The 17771-nt window shown below is 44.2% G+C and overlaps 1 protein-coding gene across 2 annotated transcripts in view; it reads left to right on the plus strand.

The window, feature by feature from the left end:
• LOC129098207 (E3 ubiquitin-protein ligase SMURF2) overlaps positions 1-17771 on the plus strand; it is a 46860-nt gene that overhangs the window by 1213 nt on the left and 27876 nt on the right. The gene's annotated exons all lie outside the window — the stretch shown is intronic.

Raw genomic sequence — 17771 nt, forward strand, 5'->3', positions numbered from 1 at the left:
AGAGTCGGTGCTTTTACATTACATTACATTACAGTCATTTAGCAGACGCTTTTCTCCAAAGCGACTTACAGTCAGTAGTATGTTACATATCATTCACCCATTCACACACTGATGACAGGCTACCATCAAGGTGCCACCATCAGACTCTAACTAACATTCATCATCCAGTCCACACCGATGGCCTTCAGGAGCAACTTGGGGTTAAGTGTCTTGCCCAAGGACACATCGACTGCCGAAGCCGGGTATCGAACCACCGATTGGATTGGAGAACTACCTTACTCTCCACTACGCCACAGCCGCCCCACAGACAGACAGCTGCCTCCATGAAGTCATTGTGGTTAAAACAGGTCACCATGGAGTTGTAACGTTATTGCTGCATCCTTCTAAGAAGCAAGAGTCGGTGCTTTTACAGCATTACCCTCTCTTCCCCCCCCTCAGCTGTTTGGTTTTCGCCTATTCAACCAAAAAACAGCAAAAAGGTTTACATGAGAGCACACTGTTTTGACTGGGAGGAGAGGCAGACAGCTGCACTTATTTTTGATGAACATCCAGGGTCTGACCTGAAACACATTCCATGGCAGTCTGTTCTATCAGGAGTGCCCAAATTAAATATTTGAGCTGGTGCGGTTTCTGATAGGAATAAGTGGGAACTACAATAATGGATTTTAATGAGAGGGATTTAATGAGCTGGAGATCCAAGATGGCCAAGGACATCAAGCTCTGAGCTACATTTTTCATAGTTGTCAGAAGTCATTCACGGGTCAATACGGACTGAGAAGAATTGTATACAAAAACATAGGTACCCAGCATTCACAAAATGATATAGACATGATATACAAGCGACTGTGCAGTATAAGTTTGAAAAATAATAATATAATAATGCATGCATAGCTTTCATGTTGAAATCTAGAGTGTGTTAGTTTGTCACTGCAGCTCGAGATGGACCGCCGTGGTCTCCTGGTGGAATGCTGGGAATGTGAGTCCACACTGTGACAAATAGCGAGAGCAGGACCTCACAGACCATGGCTCCTCTTGATGCTGAGCGAGACGGCACGCCCCCCAGACTAAATATCATCCCTCTTAAAGTATAATATTATTACTCCCTTTGCATGATTCTCTGTCCGTATATCTTTCAGTGGTTTATTCTTTTTTTTAAGTACTCCTACCAATCACTCCTCGGGGCGTATATTTCTCTCAGAATGATGTAATATTGTGCCATGTCATCCACATGGTCAGCTCTGTCCCATAGCTGAGCGTTCCCCTTCTGTTTTCTGGAGAGCAGTGCAGGAAAGGAAGCTCTATAGGAAGGCGGCCGCCTGGCGGCAAAGCCCAAAGTGCACACTTTGAGCAGAGAGACTTCACTACACGCTGTCATTATATGTTTCTTTGTTTAGCACTGCACAGCTGTGTATACTAGGCTGATTAGACTGCTGCAGTGGGGAGTAATGGGCCCAGAGAGTGTCATTGCGACATTGTAGCTTGTCATCTGCAGTCGAGCAGATTTTTTGACTGCAGACGAATTTGTTTCCTGGCAGGTTGTGAACGATGAGCTGCTACATTTAAACAGGCCCGTAGCTGTTTGTGCTGCAGGCGTTTCTCCTTGCTGACACCCCCCCCGTCCATTTGAACCAGATGTTACAGATGTTTGCCATCTATTAAACTGGAAAAATGTGGCAAGCGAGCTGCTAAAACTAACACTCGGGGTGAGAATTGCCCCTTGACAATGCGGGACATGTTTCCATTATGCTCTTCAGCTGATCACTCCTAAATTATGTGACACACAAACGCAGCTAATGGCACAACACGCATCATCCGCCCGGCCATAAATTGAATCATTGCGGCGCGGCTCGGTGCTTTTTGTCTAATCATTCGTATATTCTGTCGTGCAGACACAGCTCATGGTGTAATTTGCACCACTTTTCGAGCCACTGTAAATGTAATGACGCACAGCTGAATGCCAAGTCACAGAGTTCCCTCTGATATGAATATGAATGCAGATAAGGGAACGCGTCCTTTCAGTCCGTCTGTGAGTCACAAGCCGTCTGTCACATTGAAGGGAAATCAGACTCTTTAAAAAAATCAGTAAGAGTCATCGACGTTCTGTCTTTACCTCTTTTGCATACATATTTAGGCCCAGAAAGACGTGCAACTGAATAATAAATTGACTGACGTCTGATTGATTTTCTGCTCTGATTCAGATTCTTGACGTTTACAGCCCTTTTTTTGTGTCTCAGCTAGGAGTTTACATGTGACTTGTTAAGCATATGGTTTACTCATCTGAATTCTTTGGCGCGCTGCAGACTAGCGAAGAGAGCTATCTCAGTGGGATTCCCTAGTATTCTCCATTTGCATTCCGGCCTCTTCCTCTCTGAGTCACCCCTGTTCTTTTTTCCGACTGTAAGCCCCCCCCCAACCGTCCAGTCCAAAGCAGACAAGTCCAAAAGCATATTTCATCCACCCTCACTAGCCGATCTTCCTCCGCGCTCACTGATTCTTTTTCTGTCCGATGCTCTCTCTGTGTGGGTCGTTGTCTCTCTTTTCAGTTCATCAGCTGCTGTTGCAAATGAACAGGATGTGATGGGGCTGCATCCCGATTCTCCAAATAGTCCCTGTTCCTTCCCCTTGTAAGATGACTGGCAGTTGAATGGACACAGTCGCTGCTTGAGAATAAATCAGACCTATTTTGAAGATGCAACAAAGGCCCTGGGGTTTCACACTGGCCCTCTGTGCGGCTTTGAGTGAAAGGCTTTGGTCTCTCCTTTTTTTAGAGAGAGTCCTCGCTTTTTTCAATGCAGCTTGGTCTGACTGTAGTCTACAGATTAGGGTTTTTTTTGGCATTGGGTTATCGAAGAAGAATCAATGTGGTCTGAGCCGGCTCTTGGTGCCTTCATGTGGTCTCAGTCAGAGATGTGTTCACCGAGTGGCTGTATGGAAGTGATTTGGGCTTCATCTGGGTGTTCAGACAGGATACATGGTAAATACTCAGTGATTAGCTGCATATGGTGAACTGTTGGCTCTACTTGCAGATCATGGACATGCATTTTGTGCAAACCTTTTCCTGTTTCGCCTTAACAAGACGTGAAAAAAACCAAATACAACGGCGGCAAAAAGGCCAGAAAGAAAAACGTAACCGTGGGTGGAGGAATCAAAAAGGGCGAACGTAACAAGCAATCATTGCACATCATTTGTAAACATTTTCCTTCCCCCTGCTGAGAGCGTCCCGTCATTTAAAATTGTTCCATCAATTAATTGACTGGGCTGGGGTTGGCTTTCCTGTTGGTTCAGCTGCTCTTCAATGAGGACAAAGCTTTCTGCGGTTGCTCTGCCTCGAAACCGCCGCCAGCAACGGCCCAGAGGAGACCAGATGTAGCAGGGGGAGAGAGAGGAAGTGCTCCCCAGACCCCAACACTTGTCCAAACGTCACCCCTGACAGGTGGGGAGCAGAACAAGAACAGTCCAGAACACCCCCCCCACCCTTTTGAGGGTTCCCTGTAATAATAAAGTGAAGAATTGCTATTACTCAGCAGGACATTAGGCGTCTTTATGTTACAGCTCTGTCCCGTCACTGTATTATAACAGTGTGCCGAGGGTTTGGTTAGTGGGCGGCATGTGTGGTTTGGGCAGATTGGCTCTTCCTGCTGAGTAGAGCGTCAGTGCTACAGAGGGGCTGCTTTGTAACATTAACAACAGATAATATTTTCCCGTATCCACACATCCTGTTTCATTTGGAGCCTGAGAGAACGAGAGAACAGAGAACGACCTGCCACGCTCTCTGTTTCCTACAGCAGGGATTCCCAACCAAGGACACTCGTACCCATGGGTATTCCTGCAGTTGCCAGGGGATACGAGGAAAGATTGTAGCTCACGTCATTTAAAAAAATCTGTATCTCAACATTTTGAGTCAATAATGGTTAATGGTTGAAGTAGTTGGCTGGAAATAATGAATAATTCAGGACTGCAGACTGCAGCTAAAATGGTTGCATACACAATATTTTTTTGTTATTGTCCCGAGTTAGCTTCATGTGGTTTCATGGGATTGCATGATGATGTTTCACAACGGCGCAGAGACATCAACCACTGTCACATTCCCCCGCCTCACAAGCCACTGATGCTTAAAGTGACAGAACCAGTGTCATATTAGTGGCAGAAGAAGTACTACGTTATTTCAATTAAGTAAAATTACTAATACCAAGATTTACTTACAAAACACTGTTACAGTGTTCTGACCTGCTTTCAAAATCTTACTTTAGTAAAATATGAAAGTGTTTAATCAAGAAAATGTACTTTTAGAAAAAACAATAAAAGTACTCTGCGCAGCCAAATGGGCTTTTAAGTTGTTACAGTATTATATTATGTTATATTTTTGCAGTAAAATGTAAGATGCATTTTGCTGGCTCAGATAGAGCTACTTTATTTAATATTATAGTGTTGGGTGAAATGCGTATAATGTTTTTTTAAATTAAATTGTATTTCAACTCATTATAAATGAATGCAGTGAAGTATAAAGTCTTATTTGCTCCTTTGTTTACACACTCCTGGTGCTATGAAAGTCTTTTTATCTGCATTTATTTAGTCGGTATGCTGGATAATAACAGTTCCTAAAGAATTTAAATGAGCATGGTGTATTCAGCCAAGGATGAGTCATACAACTTTACATCTCAGTTCAGGATCCTTACCCTATGCCGTATTGCATGCGTGCACTGGCCTCCAGTTGCACTGTCAGAGGGAAAAGAGTGCAGACGGTGAGTCTTTGGCCTCGGAGAAGTGATAATCCTCCTGGGTGGTTTGGGAAAGACCTTCTTCAAAGGCCTGCTCTGTTAACCTGGCTGTGGTGGTTAATGGGTCAAAACTGGATTAGCACTGAGTGTGAGGAAGGGGGAGCTCGTTCTTGTCTGCAGGCTGTCCTCCTATCAGTCCTGCCCTGGCCCCTCTTATTTCTTGCCTTTTTCCCAAACTAGTGCTCCCTTTGAAGTTAGAAACTCCACTTGAGGGTACTTTTTTATCAGAGGCAGCTGCATGCATATCCAATGTCAGACTAGAACCCTGTTTTTCTGCAGAAAACTAAGGGCATCTAAAGTCAGTCTGGATTGCGTAATATGAAGAAAAATGCAATGTGTGATAATGTGAATACTGCATATTTGAGACCGTTAAATGTCCTCAAATGATGTCACTTGAGTCAGCGTCTGTTGGGGCTGAAGTCTACACATTTCTGAATGGGGGGGGGAGAATTGGACGTGTAGTTTAAGTGGCTGTTAGCATGTCGCGTTTTTTTGCGCCGTCAAATCCATTGTTGTCAATGTAGATTTGCCGTATGTCATGTGATCTTTTCTTTTTTCCGTAAAAATTGGCCTAAAGTAAAAACATGTATGGAGAAGGTATTCAATTTAGTGCAGGGCTTCCCAGAGCTTTACCATCTGTTCCAGGTTCCACGGACTATGTTACTTTCTTTACGCTCTCAGTCCAAGGACGTCACAACATCCGGTTGAAAGGTCAGATTAACTTACACAAGCACATTGAGCAGTAAGGCTACTGTTGAGGTTCAGTTTGCAGGTTTTGGTTGCTTATTTAACACAGGCGGGACACAAGCGTAACCCCCCAAGCAGCCTGGATAATGGATGAAAGCGGCACTGCTGGCGTTTTCCACAAGTTTTTAGACTCAACATGTGAGGACCTCAGACCTCTGTAGCCTGCCCTTCATCACTGCTCGAGGCTTGAGACTTGAGACTTGATGCTAGTAGCAAATCACACCTAAATCTCTGACACAACTGTAGGCAGTCAATTTGCTTTATGGATAACGTAGGCGCAAGATAAAGAATGTGTGGAATCAAAAAAAAGATATCTCCAGTCATGCTGCATAGACTTTGAAACCAACCATTATGAGTCCGACTGGTTGGAGAAGCTTAATGCTAAATCAGTGGCATAATCTCTGGTTGTATGTGGTATTTTCTAGGTTTCATGCCTTCTCGCATGTGTCAGATTCCCACGGCTGCAGTTTTTGACACATGGTGTGCACGAAAGAGCTCAGTTCCCCTCCGTCTACACAGTTGATTTAAACCTAGATTTGTATATATTTTTTTTTTGACAGTTTTAAAAAAGGCATCGGCAAATAGACTTTTGTCACAGCTCTGACAAAGCATAGCAAAGGGAGAGCAGGGATGACTAGTTTTATGATGCTAGACTGTTGCATATCAACAGTGAGAGGAGAGTCCTTGCTTTGTCGACCGCTCCTCAACTGCAAGACCATTTAGTTCCTGAAAGGAAAGCAACCAGGAATGGAGCAGCCCTTTGCCTTGTGTTTATTAAGAAAATGAAAAATGATGAAAAAAAGTGATAAATGCAATGCATTAGTAAAGCCTCACGTTCATTAACTGTCTCACATTATCTTTGGCTCTTGTGAACCCATCCATCACACCCATTCTTAGTACATAATGGTCTGTTAGTACAGAGCCACTTTCTTTCATCATTAAACTGGTCAGTGTTCCTCTGGAAGGTCAAGGTGTAGCAGACAGCAAAGAAAGGCCTCTCCTTCCCCGTTCCACGTTCGATCTGTGTTTCAAGTTCTGGCATTAGTCTTGGTTCCCCGTTCATTTGTTTGTAGGGATGTCTGTGATTATTCTAATCTCTCAGCGGTGTGCCCAGGTGAGATCACTCAGCAAGTTTGCACAGAGTCTCATTAGCTCTGATAAATACCTACACATGCAACAGTCGGTTTATTTTCCCCCAGAGGCGGAGGTGGAGGCAGGGTGGCCAGAGCGTTCCTGCCCAGCTGTCTGATGATGGAGGGTAACCCGAGAATAATTCTCCAACGTGCGGGCTCTGCTTTAAACCTGGACGGACACGGGTTGATACAATTAACTCTGACTAACCTCAAGCAGATTGGGGGGGATTGGTGTGAATGCCGCAAGACGCCAACAGCTGACTGAAGGCGTCTGTCCGTGCCTCCGCCTGACGTTTGAGCCCCTTTGGTCCTCTGAGGAGACGGGATCAGAAGGGAGATGTTTATATTCACACCGGATCACATTTCAAATTGCAACTCTGCCGAAGTTGGACAAATACACCAAAGGATTCCTGGGTAGTTTAAAAAAAAAAAAAATGCCCAGAGAAGCAAACGTGATATTTCAACACTTGGCTTTATGCTTCCTAACAACCAAAGAATTTTAAAATATGTACAGAGGCCCAAAGGTATTCCAAATCCATTGTTAGCAGGATATTCATTAGAAAACTAACCTTCAAATCCAATAGTGTGAGTGCCAAAAGCCTGATGATTCAGCTCTTAGGCCAATGCTACAGAAGAAGACTGTCATGTTGAGAATGTTCAGAAGTAAGGCCTTATATTTACTCTCGCTCAGCGTGGTTTTATAGGCGCACCACTTGAGGTACTAATTAACAGTGTTCTAGTGGTGATGAATTTTAATGTTACCTTGGTTTCCCACGCCTGAATGAAATCATTGTAATCCAATTTTTGGATGAATTAAGAAACAAAGCTCAGGCTTGTGAGGGTCACATGTAGCATTCTCCTCACATCAACACTGTTTTGTTTTTTTACTCTATCTCATTGCCCATGTTTAAAAGTCCGTATTTTTTCTTTTGAAAGGTTTTACTTGTTAATACAGCATTTGGTGAATTCCTCAGGTCTGATGGCGTATGTCTGATCCCCATGTTAAAAATAACCTCAGCTGAATGTGCCTTCATTTGACAGGCCGGGCTCTGAGAGATGATTTCATCGAAGCTCAGCTAAATTTGGGTCAGACATGATGACGCGTGGCCTCTAATTTAAACATGACTTGCAGCACATGGTGAAAGCCGTTTATGACATGCACCTGCACACGGCGGCGCTTGGTCATGGTTTTTGATGAAAAGAGTCCCACCATTTCATTTCAGAGAGACGTCAGGGTTAGTTCATGTTGATAATTACTGAGGACGAACACGTAGGAAGGAATTGTGGGAATAAAAGCCTCATCTTGTATATAACTGGACAGCCACCAGTCGTTCTATACTCAGTCCAGGACTACATTAGCTTATGTTATATATAATTACTTTTCAGTTAGAGCTGAAATTATTTGTCAGTTGACAGAAAGATAATCTGTCACAATTTTGCTAATCGGTTTATAGTTTTTCAAGGCAAAAAAGTGAAGAAAATAAGCCAAACAATCTCAGCTCACGTGATGATTTTCTGTTTCTTTCACATATATTGTTGGTTTTTAGACATTTGGTGCATCTGCAGTTGCAACCCTATTCTCAAGACATAGTTGTAATCAGCCATGCAGTGCTTTGATCTCCGATTACGACAGTATTACTGTCCTGATTCTGAAAAGGGTCGAGGGTCCTCAGAGTCCAACACATTCACTGGCAAGTTACACCGTATAAAAGGGAAAATACGACCGGCTGGTAATGATGTAACACTGCTCCCAGATGAAGTTGTGAAATCATTCCTAGAAACTAAAAAGGGGGGGACAAAGCGGCCAAGCAAAGCGGCATTTCTGGCATTTAACGCGGCGTTGTGGTGGTCCTCGACTTCTGTTAAACAGGTTGGTACCATCCCAACGTCTTCACTGCAGCTCGGCCCAGGCCTCTGCTCGCCTCCATTACATCAGAGAGGGCAAAAGAGCCAGGAAGCTCCGAGCAGCCACCGAAAACAGCTCCGGTCCAGGCCAACAGTAGTGCAAGCTTGCAGAAGCCGAATGGCTGCGCCGCGCTCTGATTTGCTCACTGTTTTGACTTCTCACTTAGCTGCGGCGGTGGAGGTGCTGTGGAAGACTTTACTCGCCTGGATGACTCTCCATTAGGAACGTTGCATCACACAGAGTGGAAAGAGAGGGTGATGTACTATGCAGGGGTAACAGGAATGCCACTAAAATTTGCCATTGTGGCATGGTTTCCCACTGTTTGGAGCCCAAAATAGTCGGGGTGGACTCCACTATTATGCAATTACTGCGGACTGTATCACGGAGGGAAAAGGTGACGTGAGATGGATGAAATGTTCTCACACCAACAAGTTGCCAGCCTCTTTCCTTTCACGTGTGAATGTGCGTGGTGAGTTTCCCCCCATGTAGTCAAACGTCTTCACTTCACCTTAGTGGGTGACTTTTTTTTGTGCATCTTTGTATCTGCACTCTTTTGTCTTTATTGAAAGACTGGTTTAGTTGGAAGGGCAATCTAGGTTGAACAACAGTGTTCCCCGTTGGCTGTGAGTGTGCTGTGACCAGTAACGTGCATGTGTTTTATTTCAGGCTTGAAAGTCGATCTCCTTTTTAGATTAAGCTGCTGATTTCCTTGATTTATTGTTTTGTTCATAAAATGTCCAAATTGCAAATTTAAAAAATATGGTATTCTGCCAGAGCCCAAGGTGACTTCTTCACATTTCTTTTGTTTTGTTCAAACGACAGTCCAAAGCTGAATTTATATTCAAATTATTATCATAGAGGACTTAGAAAATTGGCAAATATTGAACTTGAGGAAGGTGGTACCAGATCGTTTTAGTATTTAAAAAAAACAACCCTCAAAAACAAATAATCGATTATCAAAATAACTGTCATTAATCGCCCATTCATCAGATTATACTCGATCATCACCTGGCTGTTTACACCATAGGTCAGCTATCACTATCCGGCATTAAATCTTCATTGTTAGAAAACTCCATTGATTACAGCTGCCAACGTTATGCATCATGGAAAACGAATTCAAAACAAAACCTAATTTCCCGTACAGTTCTTTAACTTGGCTGGTTGCCCAGAACAAATTCTAATAATCAGCGGGCTTTGACGCTGCGTCGTTCTCTAACGTCGTCATCCTCACAGATCTATGAGCGTGTCAGTGTGTTTCAGCAGATCTCTCATCACTTCTCCAGCAGGTGCTAGTGATGGATAGTGATGTATGGCTTCCCTTAGTCACGGCCCTCTGTGCTTTCATGAGGAGAAGCTATGGGGGATATAAATGTCTCTTGTCTGCTCTTTCCTTTAAGTCCGCTGTTTTTTTTCATGCTTCTGGTCACGGTGAGTTGGTGCAACAGATGTCCCCAGACGTCCTTGTGTGTAACAGGAGTCCTGGGAATCAAACTTGTCTGTGTTTGCTTTGCGGCATTTAATGCGCGTCACAGGGACTATGAGTTTCTTAATAGGTTTCGCTGCTGGTTTCCTCTCCCCTCAGACCGTTCTTCCTCTCGCTCAGGGCACGTGTGGGAAGGAGATGGAGCATGTCTTTGAATGCCTCTGTCATTTTTTTTTATTTTTTTTTTTTTTTTTTTATTTTTTTTTGAAACGTGGAAAGCAGGGATCAAGCTATATATTTTTTTCCCCCTCTGCTTTTTGAAGTGCTCCTACTCTGTTTTCCTCTCCCTATAAAAACGATGCACAAGGAGATTTCCTTACTCTTATTTTCCTTTCTAATTTTATAAATCCTGGAAATTGCATGTCTGTTTAGAGGTATTAGAAGATTTTCCTGGCAGTTGGTAGTTCCATGATCCCTCTGCCACCAGTGACTCTAATATCTGTATTATGTGACCAGAAGGAATCTTATCAGATTTTCATATTACATAAGTGAATTTGCAGAGATATAAAAGCCTGCCAGAGATGGGATATTTCTCAGTGTCTACAAGTCAATTTGCCTTAACCACATTCCCACAGTTAGTCTGCACCCCGTGAAGACTTGGACTCTTCTGATATTCTACCCTGCTTCCTCACTCCAATTACGCCTGACTGCAGTTAAGGACTGAAGTTAAGTGGTGTCGCCATGTCTTTGAAAAGTAACCCTTTTTTGTCATGAATAGGGCAGTGCTGAATGAGAATGGGGTGGTGGGGTCGCGTCTGTGTCAAGTAAACTGGACCTGCCCCAAAAAGCCTCTAATCTCAGGCTCATTTATTGTCATTCTGCAACACAGGGTTGCACAAAAGAACTGCAGTTGTTGGACAGTCCTTTTATGCTAAACAATAAATCAAGATGACCAACAAAATGGTCGTTTAGAGATAATGAGGGTTTTGCTGCACTTCCACTTGCTTATATCCTCACTGAATATGGAAGTAGATATTACATCAATTGGAACAAAGTGTTTCCCATGAGACTAAGGCCCTTTTGAGGAACTCGGAAACTAAACCTACAGTTTGACCAGAGAACCAGTGACTAAATTTAGTTAGGACATGGTTCCAGGTTTTTTTTCTCAATCCTTCTGATTGAGAACCATGGACAGGAGCCTGCAAGAGGCAGCATTCAAGACCAGACATTACCCAACCTACTGTCACGGGAGATTGATCAGGAGACGGATCAGAGATTAGCAGGAGACGGTTAGAGAACAGGTTCATCAGCACTTGTCAGTCATGATCTGCCTGTTTTGACTCTGGGCCCGAGGGCCGTGCACTCTCATGTGCAGCATTGTTCTTCAATAAACTAAAGCCCCCCCACCCCTTTTTAGGTTCTAAGTCACACGAAGGTAGGGTAGGAGCGGAGAGGGGGGGAGCAGCCTACTGTTCCCTGAAGATGTGTCAGACTGTCTGGCGGGTCGGTGCACTAGACCAGAGGAACCAGGTGGACAGGAAGGGAGGTTCAGAACGGGGTCAACGTGAACTAGCGGGGCCCAAGAGCTTTGTTTAGGTTCACACGCAGTTATGATTCCACGTGAGAAGATCGGCTGATATTATGAAACGCCTCCGCGTCTCTCACCCCCCCCCCCCCCTTCCTCCTCCTCCTCCTTATTATGAGGCCGTCTGTCCAGACAGATTTGACTTCGGATGGTGATGGTGGAATATTAGAAGGCGAGTTGTCTCTGTTCCCACAGGCCCCATTTCCTCCACCTCGTCGGCTCCAGTGTAATGGTTAACCTCAGAGCAACTGGCTACAAAACCCTTAAATTCCCCCACGGCGCTCTTTTCTTTTCCCACGCTCTGTCGTGTCGCTGTATATGTGTGTGAACGCGCCTCTTAAAGCAGCCTTACATGTCGGTTCACAGCAGACCAAAGGAGACACCCAGTTCCATCTTGTCTCGACCAGCGATTGCTACCATGGCGACGCCCCCTACCCTCCCTTCCCCCTAGACGTCACGTGACCTCCCCTTCCCCAGGTGTTTGGCTTGCGTCTGGCCGACTTCATTGATTCGGCCCGCACAGTGGGGCTCTTTGTGTGGCCGGCCTGTGAGAAACCGGGCCCGTCCTCTCCCCACAGGTGGAGCTTTAACTTCGCCCCAAAGTGTCTCAGTCTCTGAGCTGCTGTAGCAACTCAGAGGGGTTGATTTTTTTAATAAGAGACAGGCAGGCGTAGGAAGAAGCTGAGCTTAAAAAAAATAGTACTCAGTACTAATAATCAGTCGTGTGCTGAGTTTGTTTAGCTTTCCCTGCTGTACTCGGGGGAGGCGGACCAGTTTGGGCATTAACGTGGAAAGCCATTATGTGACTAATAAGCTGCAGCCACCGAGAGCTCGCACACGACACCCCTGCTCCTTATGTGAGCCGCCAGGTTATATTTCCACTCAGTCACTCAAACATCTGCCAAGTATTTGTTTCATCCAGTGGTTGCGAGCTGTGTTTTTGATTTGTGTTTGTGTGGGTGAGCCTGTCTTAAATAGGCTACCGTCCCCTTTTCTATGGTCTAATTAAAAGAGAAGTGGGCCTTCAGCCTTAAAGGTTTTTCCCCTTGTATTAAATGGATTGAATATTATGTGATCACTGTTCCTGCTCAAAAGTGTTGGACTTTCAGTATAGCTGCAATATTGAGTAATAAAACTTAATACTCATTGATAAATTCAGTGCGTTTGCTATCAAAAGTCCATTCTGCTCTAAAATATGGCTGTAAGTAAAGAAGGCCTGTAATGCTGCCGTCTTTGTGTATTGTCTTTTTTTTTTTTTTTTTAATGTCCGTGCCCGTCTCAGCGCTGCAGTCCCCGGCTGTGTGAGGCAGTGGGACCGGAATGAGAAACACAGGCGACACAGAGGAACCCTTCTCTCAGCTTTGCCTCTATACTTGCCGTTGCTATGGCGACGAAGAGATTTTAGATGGGCGGAGGTGATGCACTGGGGTTACGTGCTGCTTTTCCGGAGTGAGTGAGTGAGTGTGTCTGTGTGGTTCTTGTGACGGAGAGGGAGAAAGTTCGATGCCTAACGAGTGTAATGATGCAGTCCTCTCTCCCGTTATTTCTGTACGTCAGACAGACTTTACTGCTAATTGTAACAGTCAGTTTAATCACACAAATGAAAAGCAAATTTTGAGCAGCGATTATGATAGATCAATTAATTTATGTGCAGAAAATAGATCAAAACTAGTTTGATGGTCAAATAATCCTTAAAGCCAGACATCTTTCTTCACTGTGAGGATTTGCTACTTTTCTGTCGTATGATAGCTATTTTAATATAATAAGCTTTTGGATGATTGTGAGATAAAACGATTTTGAGGACGTCACCTTAGACATCTGACATTTTTATTGACAAAACAAATCAATTGATCAGCAAGGTTCATGATTTTTTAGTTACAGATTTACCTATCATAGATAAGAATGTCATCGATGAGATGCATCTGAGAACTGGACTTTTCCAATCACCTTAGCTGGCAAAGGCTAAAAACATGTTCAGAGAAACTGCCTTTACACATCCCACCAAGTATTAAAATACATCTGTCTAAAATTCATAAGCTTTAGCTGCTTTATTTGTGATGCATATTGTCACATATTTGTACTGTGAGATATTGGAAAATGAGTTTGTGCTCACATGGTTTTATGTCGAGTACAGGATAATATGAATCTTTTCCCTCACATTTCTTTTCATAAAGGTCATGCTAGCTCTGAACTCGTCCCGTCTAACCCCTCACCTCGTATTAACTCTGGCATCTTGCTCCATCATTTGGTTGCCCCTCCCTGAGAACAGCGCTGTGTACAGTGTAGCCATGGAACAGCAGTGATGGGATTCCAGCTGGCGTCTGCGATGAGCTTTTAACGTTTTCTAGTTTTCCCATCATTTGTTTCATCTTAGGTGCTGTGTGTGTGTGTGCGTCAGTCACATTGTGGGGTTGACTGCTGCTGACGTATGTGTCTCTCTTGCTAGTTAATGTACAGGGAGAGACGGAGAGAGAGAGGACGTAGTTCTATTTGTTGGTGCGTGAGCATGAGAACAGCGGTCCGTGGTGACCAATAAAACAACAGATTTACGACGCTGCCCTGTAGGTGCACGCTCGCCCACTTCCTTTTCTCGGGGAAGGCTTCTGTCATCACGACCCCGTTTCCCATAACAACATAAATTTTGGGGAAACCTCTGTGTGTTGGCGAGCAAAGAGGCCCAACCTTTCCAATAATGTCATTTTGTAAATATTTAGCGTGAAGAAACAAAATGTAATGTACTTAAATGTGTGTTGGGTGATTTAGCTTCTGATGACTGAAATCTGTAGGCCATGCTAACTGATCCTTGGGCTTAAAATACAGTATTTTGGTGCCACTGAATGAAATGTTTTCAATATCAGATCAGCATTGTTTCCCTACTTACACTTTTCACTCTCCTGCCTGGTTGCCCTACATTCAGATCCCCCCACTACTCCCCTCTCTGTTTTATTCATTTCATTCCAGAAGCGGCTTTGTCAATTCAGAGCATCGTACTTTGAGGTACAACATCATTAGAGACGCTGGAGGTGTGTTAGGGATTCAGATTTATGCAGACAAAAGGGGCGAAGAGGATTTTCAGAGAGGAGGAAGCAGATACCTCGAGAGAAGCTCCCATCAAACATTATCTTTTCACATCGGAGTGACATGGCGGCTACAACCAAGGGTCCCGAACACACATCCCACCCTTCATGTCAGAGATCTGGGAATGCTTTGAGTCCTCCAGAATCGCAACCTCAGTCGTTCTACCTCTGAAAGACGGAGACCTTTGCCTTTGGTTTAACTGAAGGGAGAAGTCAGCTCTGCTCAGTTTTTGATTCCATTTGTCCCTTTTGTGAATGTGAGGTCCAGATATCCTCCTGTAAGTGGACCTCCGAGCGGCAACCTCTGGGGCAACCTAAGCTACATTTAAACTGGCAGAGCTTGTGCACCAGCCTGCTGTAGAGCTTTAACAATGTTTGTTTCAAAAGCACTTTAAAGGCTCTTGTATCTTTCGAGTGTCTTCCAGACGTAGTGGACAATGTGTCCTCACCAAGCCAACTGCTATTTTGGACAGGCCAACTGCTCTTTGCTACATAATGCTGTCTCAGGAGGCTCACATAGCTGCGGTAAGACCGGGACCTTTAACTCTGGCAAGATGCTTTCATGCTGCTGTGTGTTTTGCGTGCGTATATAATGACACACGTTTGCTTCGACACGTCTGTCCTTTACAAGGATAAGCCTATAAATGACAGAAAATCACACTTTTTGCTAAACAAACGCTCCCACAGTTATGCTTATCTTTTAAAATAAAGGTCAACTTAGGTTTATGTATGTCATCCTAACATTTTGTAATGACTGTGTTTTCGTCAGCGTGTAATGACAGCTGTATTGTGACTGTTGGATTCCACTGCGTCCTGATTGCTGTCCTGCTCTCTCTCCCTCTCGCTGCTCTGCAGCCTCAGACTCCTAATTGGCTTCCCTGCCGCCATTGTCTCCCCGCGTGTACCATTCCAGCGGTTTTCTCTCGCTTTTTCTGTTTTTGGCTGTAATCCGGCCCCTTGTATGTTTTCATAAGAAGCCTATATAGGTATAATTGTAGTGTTGCCTTCCCACTGTGTGGCGAGCTAAAGGGAAAATCGTGCTATTGCGGGAGGGTCTGCAGGTCTTTACTCAGCTTAGTTTGCTCTAAGCTGAGCTGGCCATTGTGTGGGCCGTGTCGTGTCCTTCTCTGCAGTTGGTCTCATTTTGTCTTCATTGTCGTTTCTTTGTAGCCGTCTGGACTTTGAATGCAGCGAATCGTTGCCACAGCCTTACCTTGCTATAGAGTAATATTTCCCATCAGTTCGCTGTTCTTTTTCTCTCCACCTCCTGTGGATTTATTGCATTGTGACTTCTAGACTAGGGAACATAGTGCTCAATGTTTTTCCCCCCTCTGGAAACACCATCAAATCCCTGTCAAGCTCCTTTTTTTTTTTACCTTATGCACGTGTTGTCTTTTCCGTATCCTGGAAACACAAAGACAACTGTCACCTGTTACCTTACTGCACCTCATTCACCTCCTCGAAACTCGCACATGCACGTACGCACACACATCTGCACGTATTCCTCCAGGCCTCTCAATAATGAATTAGATCAGTGGAGTTGGAGTGGAGAACGGGATGTCTCAGGGGGCCTGCGCTGTGTTTGTATGCGCGCATGCTCGTCTGGGTGTTCAGGAAGAGCGCGACCGAAAGCAATGCATACCAGATGTTTTAGGAACGAGGTGGGTTTCACTGGGACGTAACACATTCCCAGGGATGTTTGCGGAAAGAAATTCTTCCTCATCAGTCGAGCATGTTCTGCACCCCTCATCCACCCAGGAGTTCAGTTAGCCCTTCTCTGCTTTTTTGCTCCTCTTTCTGTCTTTCTCAATGGTGTTTTTGTCATTAAAGTGTGTGTGTGTGTGTGTGTGTGTGTGTGTGTGTGTGTGTGTGGGTGTGTGTGTGTGTGTGCGCGTGCGTGTGTGTTTCCCATGTGCATCTGTAAACACCATGCATGAGTAGATGTGGGTGTGTTCCACACTGCCGAAACTGATGATTTGTGTATTTTAATTTAGTCGACATGGCACACAGAAAGTCCGTCCTCCTCCGTCTTATTTCCTGGTGGTCAAAAATTGTTTCAGCTAGGACCTAAAGTGATTCAGGGTGATATTTGATATGGTGTCTGTATGTGTGTGTGTGTCTGAGTATGTGTGGCATGGGATGGATATGGGGATGGGGATTGGGGGGGTGCAGATGAATTGGCAGTGGCTGCAGATTGAAAGGCTTAAGTCTGCCGCTGGGTGTGCCTTTGTCTATTTGATTTAGCAATGTAAAGTCTGAGCACTCTCACCTGCACATGAGGGGAGTGGAGAAGCCGGACAGCTAGGGCTGCAACTAGCGGTTGTTTTCATCATTCTGTGGTCTTCAATCAATCAATTGTTTGGTGAAAAATGCTTATAACAATCGCTTACATGGTCATATTGCTTGTTTGGCAAAGAAATTCCCTTTACTGTCACACAAAACAAAGGAAAGCGGCAAAGGGTCAAACATTTGTGAGGAATCAATTATCAAATAGATACCACTTATCTTTCTTGCTGTCAATTTCATTGACTTATCATTGTGTCTCTACATCCAGCCCTGGAGCTGGACTAGACAGCCATTAAAGGTGTGATCTTGTCATCTGTCATCTTTAGACCAGTCTGCTATTACATGAACAAAACAGGGTCTTTATGTCAAGGCCAATGTTGTGTATGGATGCAATTTGTGATAAATAAACTACAATATATGGGGAGTAGACTAATCCACCACTGTTCCACTGTTTAAGAAAAGCTCTTAATACATATTTGGCATTTTTTGTGTAGTTCCAAGTTGATTTATTATATAAAAAAATGTGCGATTTGCCATTGAACACAACATAAACAGCCTAGAAAAGATGAACAAGCTAGAAGACACATACCGTTTAAATGAAAGGGATACAAATCAAAAGCAGAAGAAGACAAGATTAATTATATCTTATCTTATTTTTGATATATAAGATGCACAGCACATCAGAATCCAGACCAACTAGTGTCTGTTTCTCAGAAAACTTTATCACAGAAATAAGCTGAGCCAGAGCTGTATTTCCAATGTGCCTCACTCACAGGCTGTAACTGTAACTCCAGACGCCCAGGTGGTGAAGGAGCTTCCTCATCCTTCCACACACA

This window comes from Anoplopoma fimbria, chromosome 11 (genome assembly GCF_027596085.1).
Source record: "Anoplopoma fimbria isolate UVic2021 breed Golden Eagle Sablefish chromosome 11, Afim_UVic_2022, whole genome shotgun sequence".
Lineage (NCBI taxonomy): Eukaryota > Metazoa > Chordata > Actinopteri > Perciformes > Anoplopomatidae > Anoplopoma > Anoplopoma fimbria.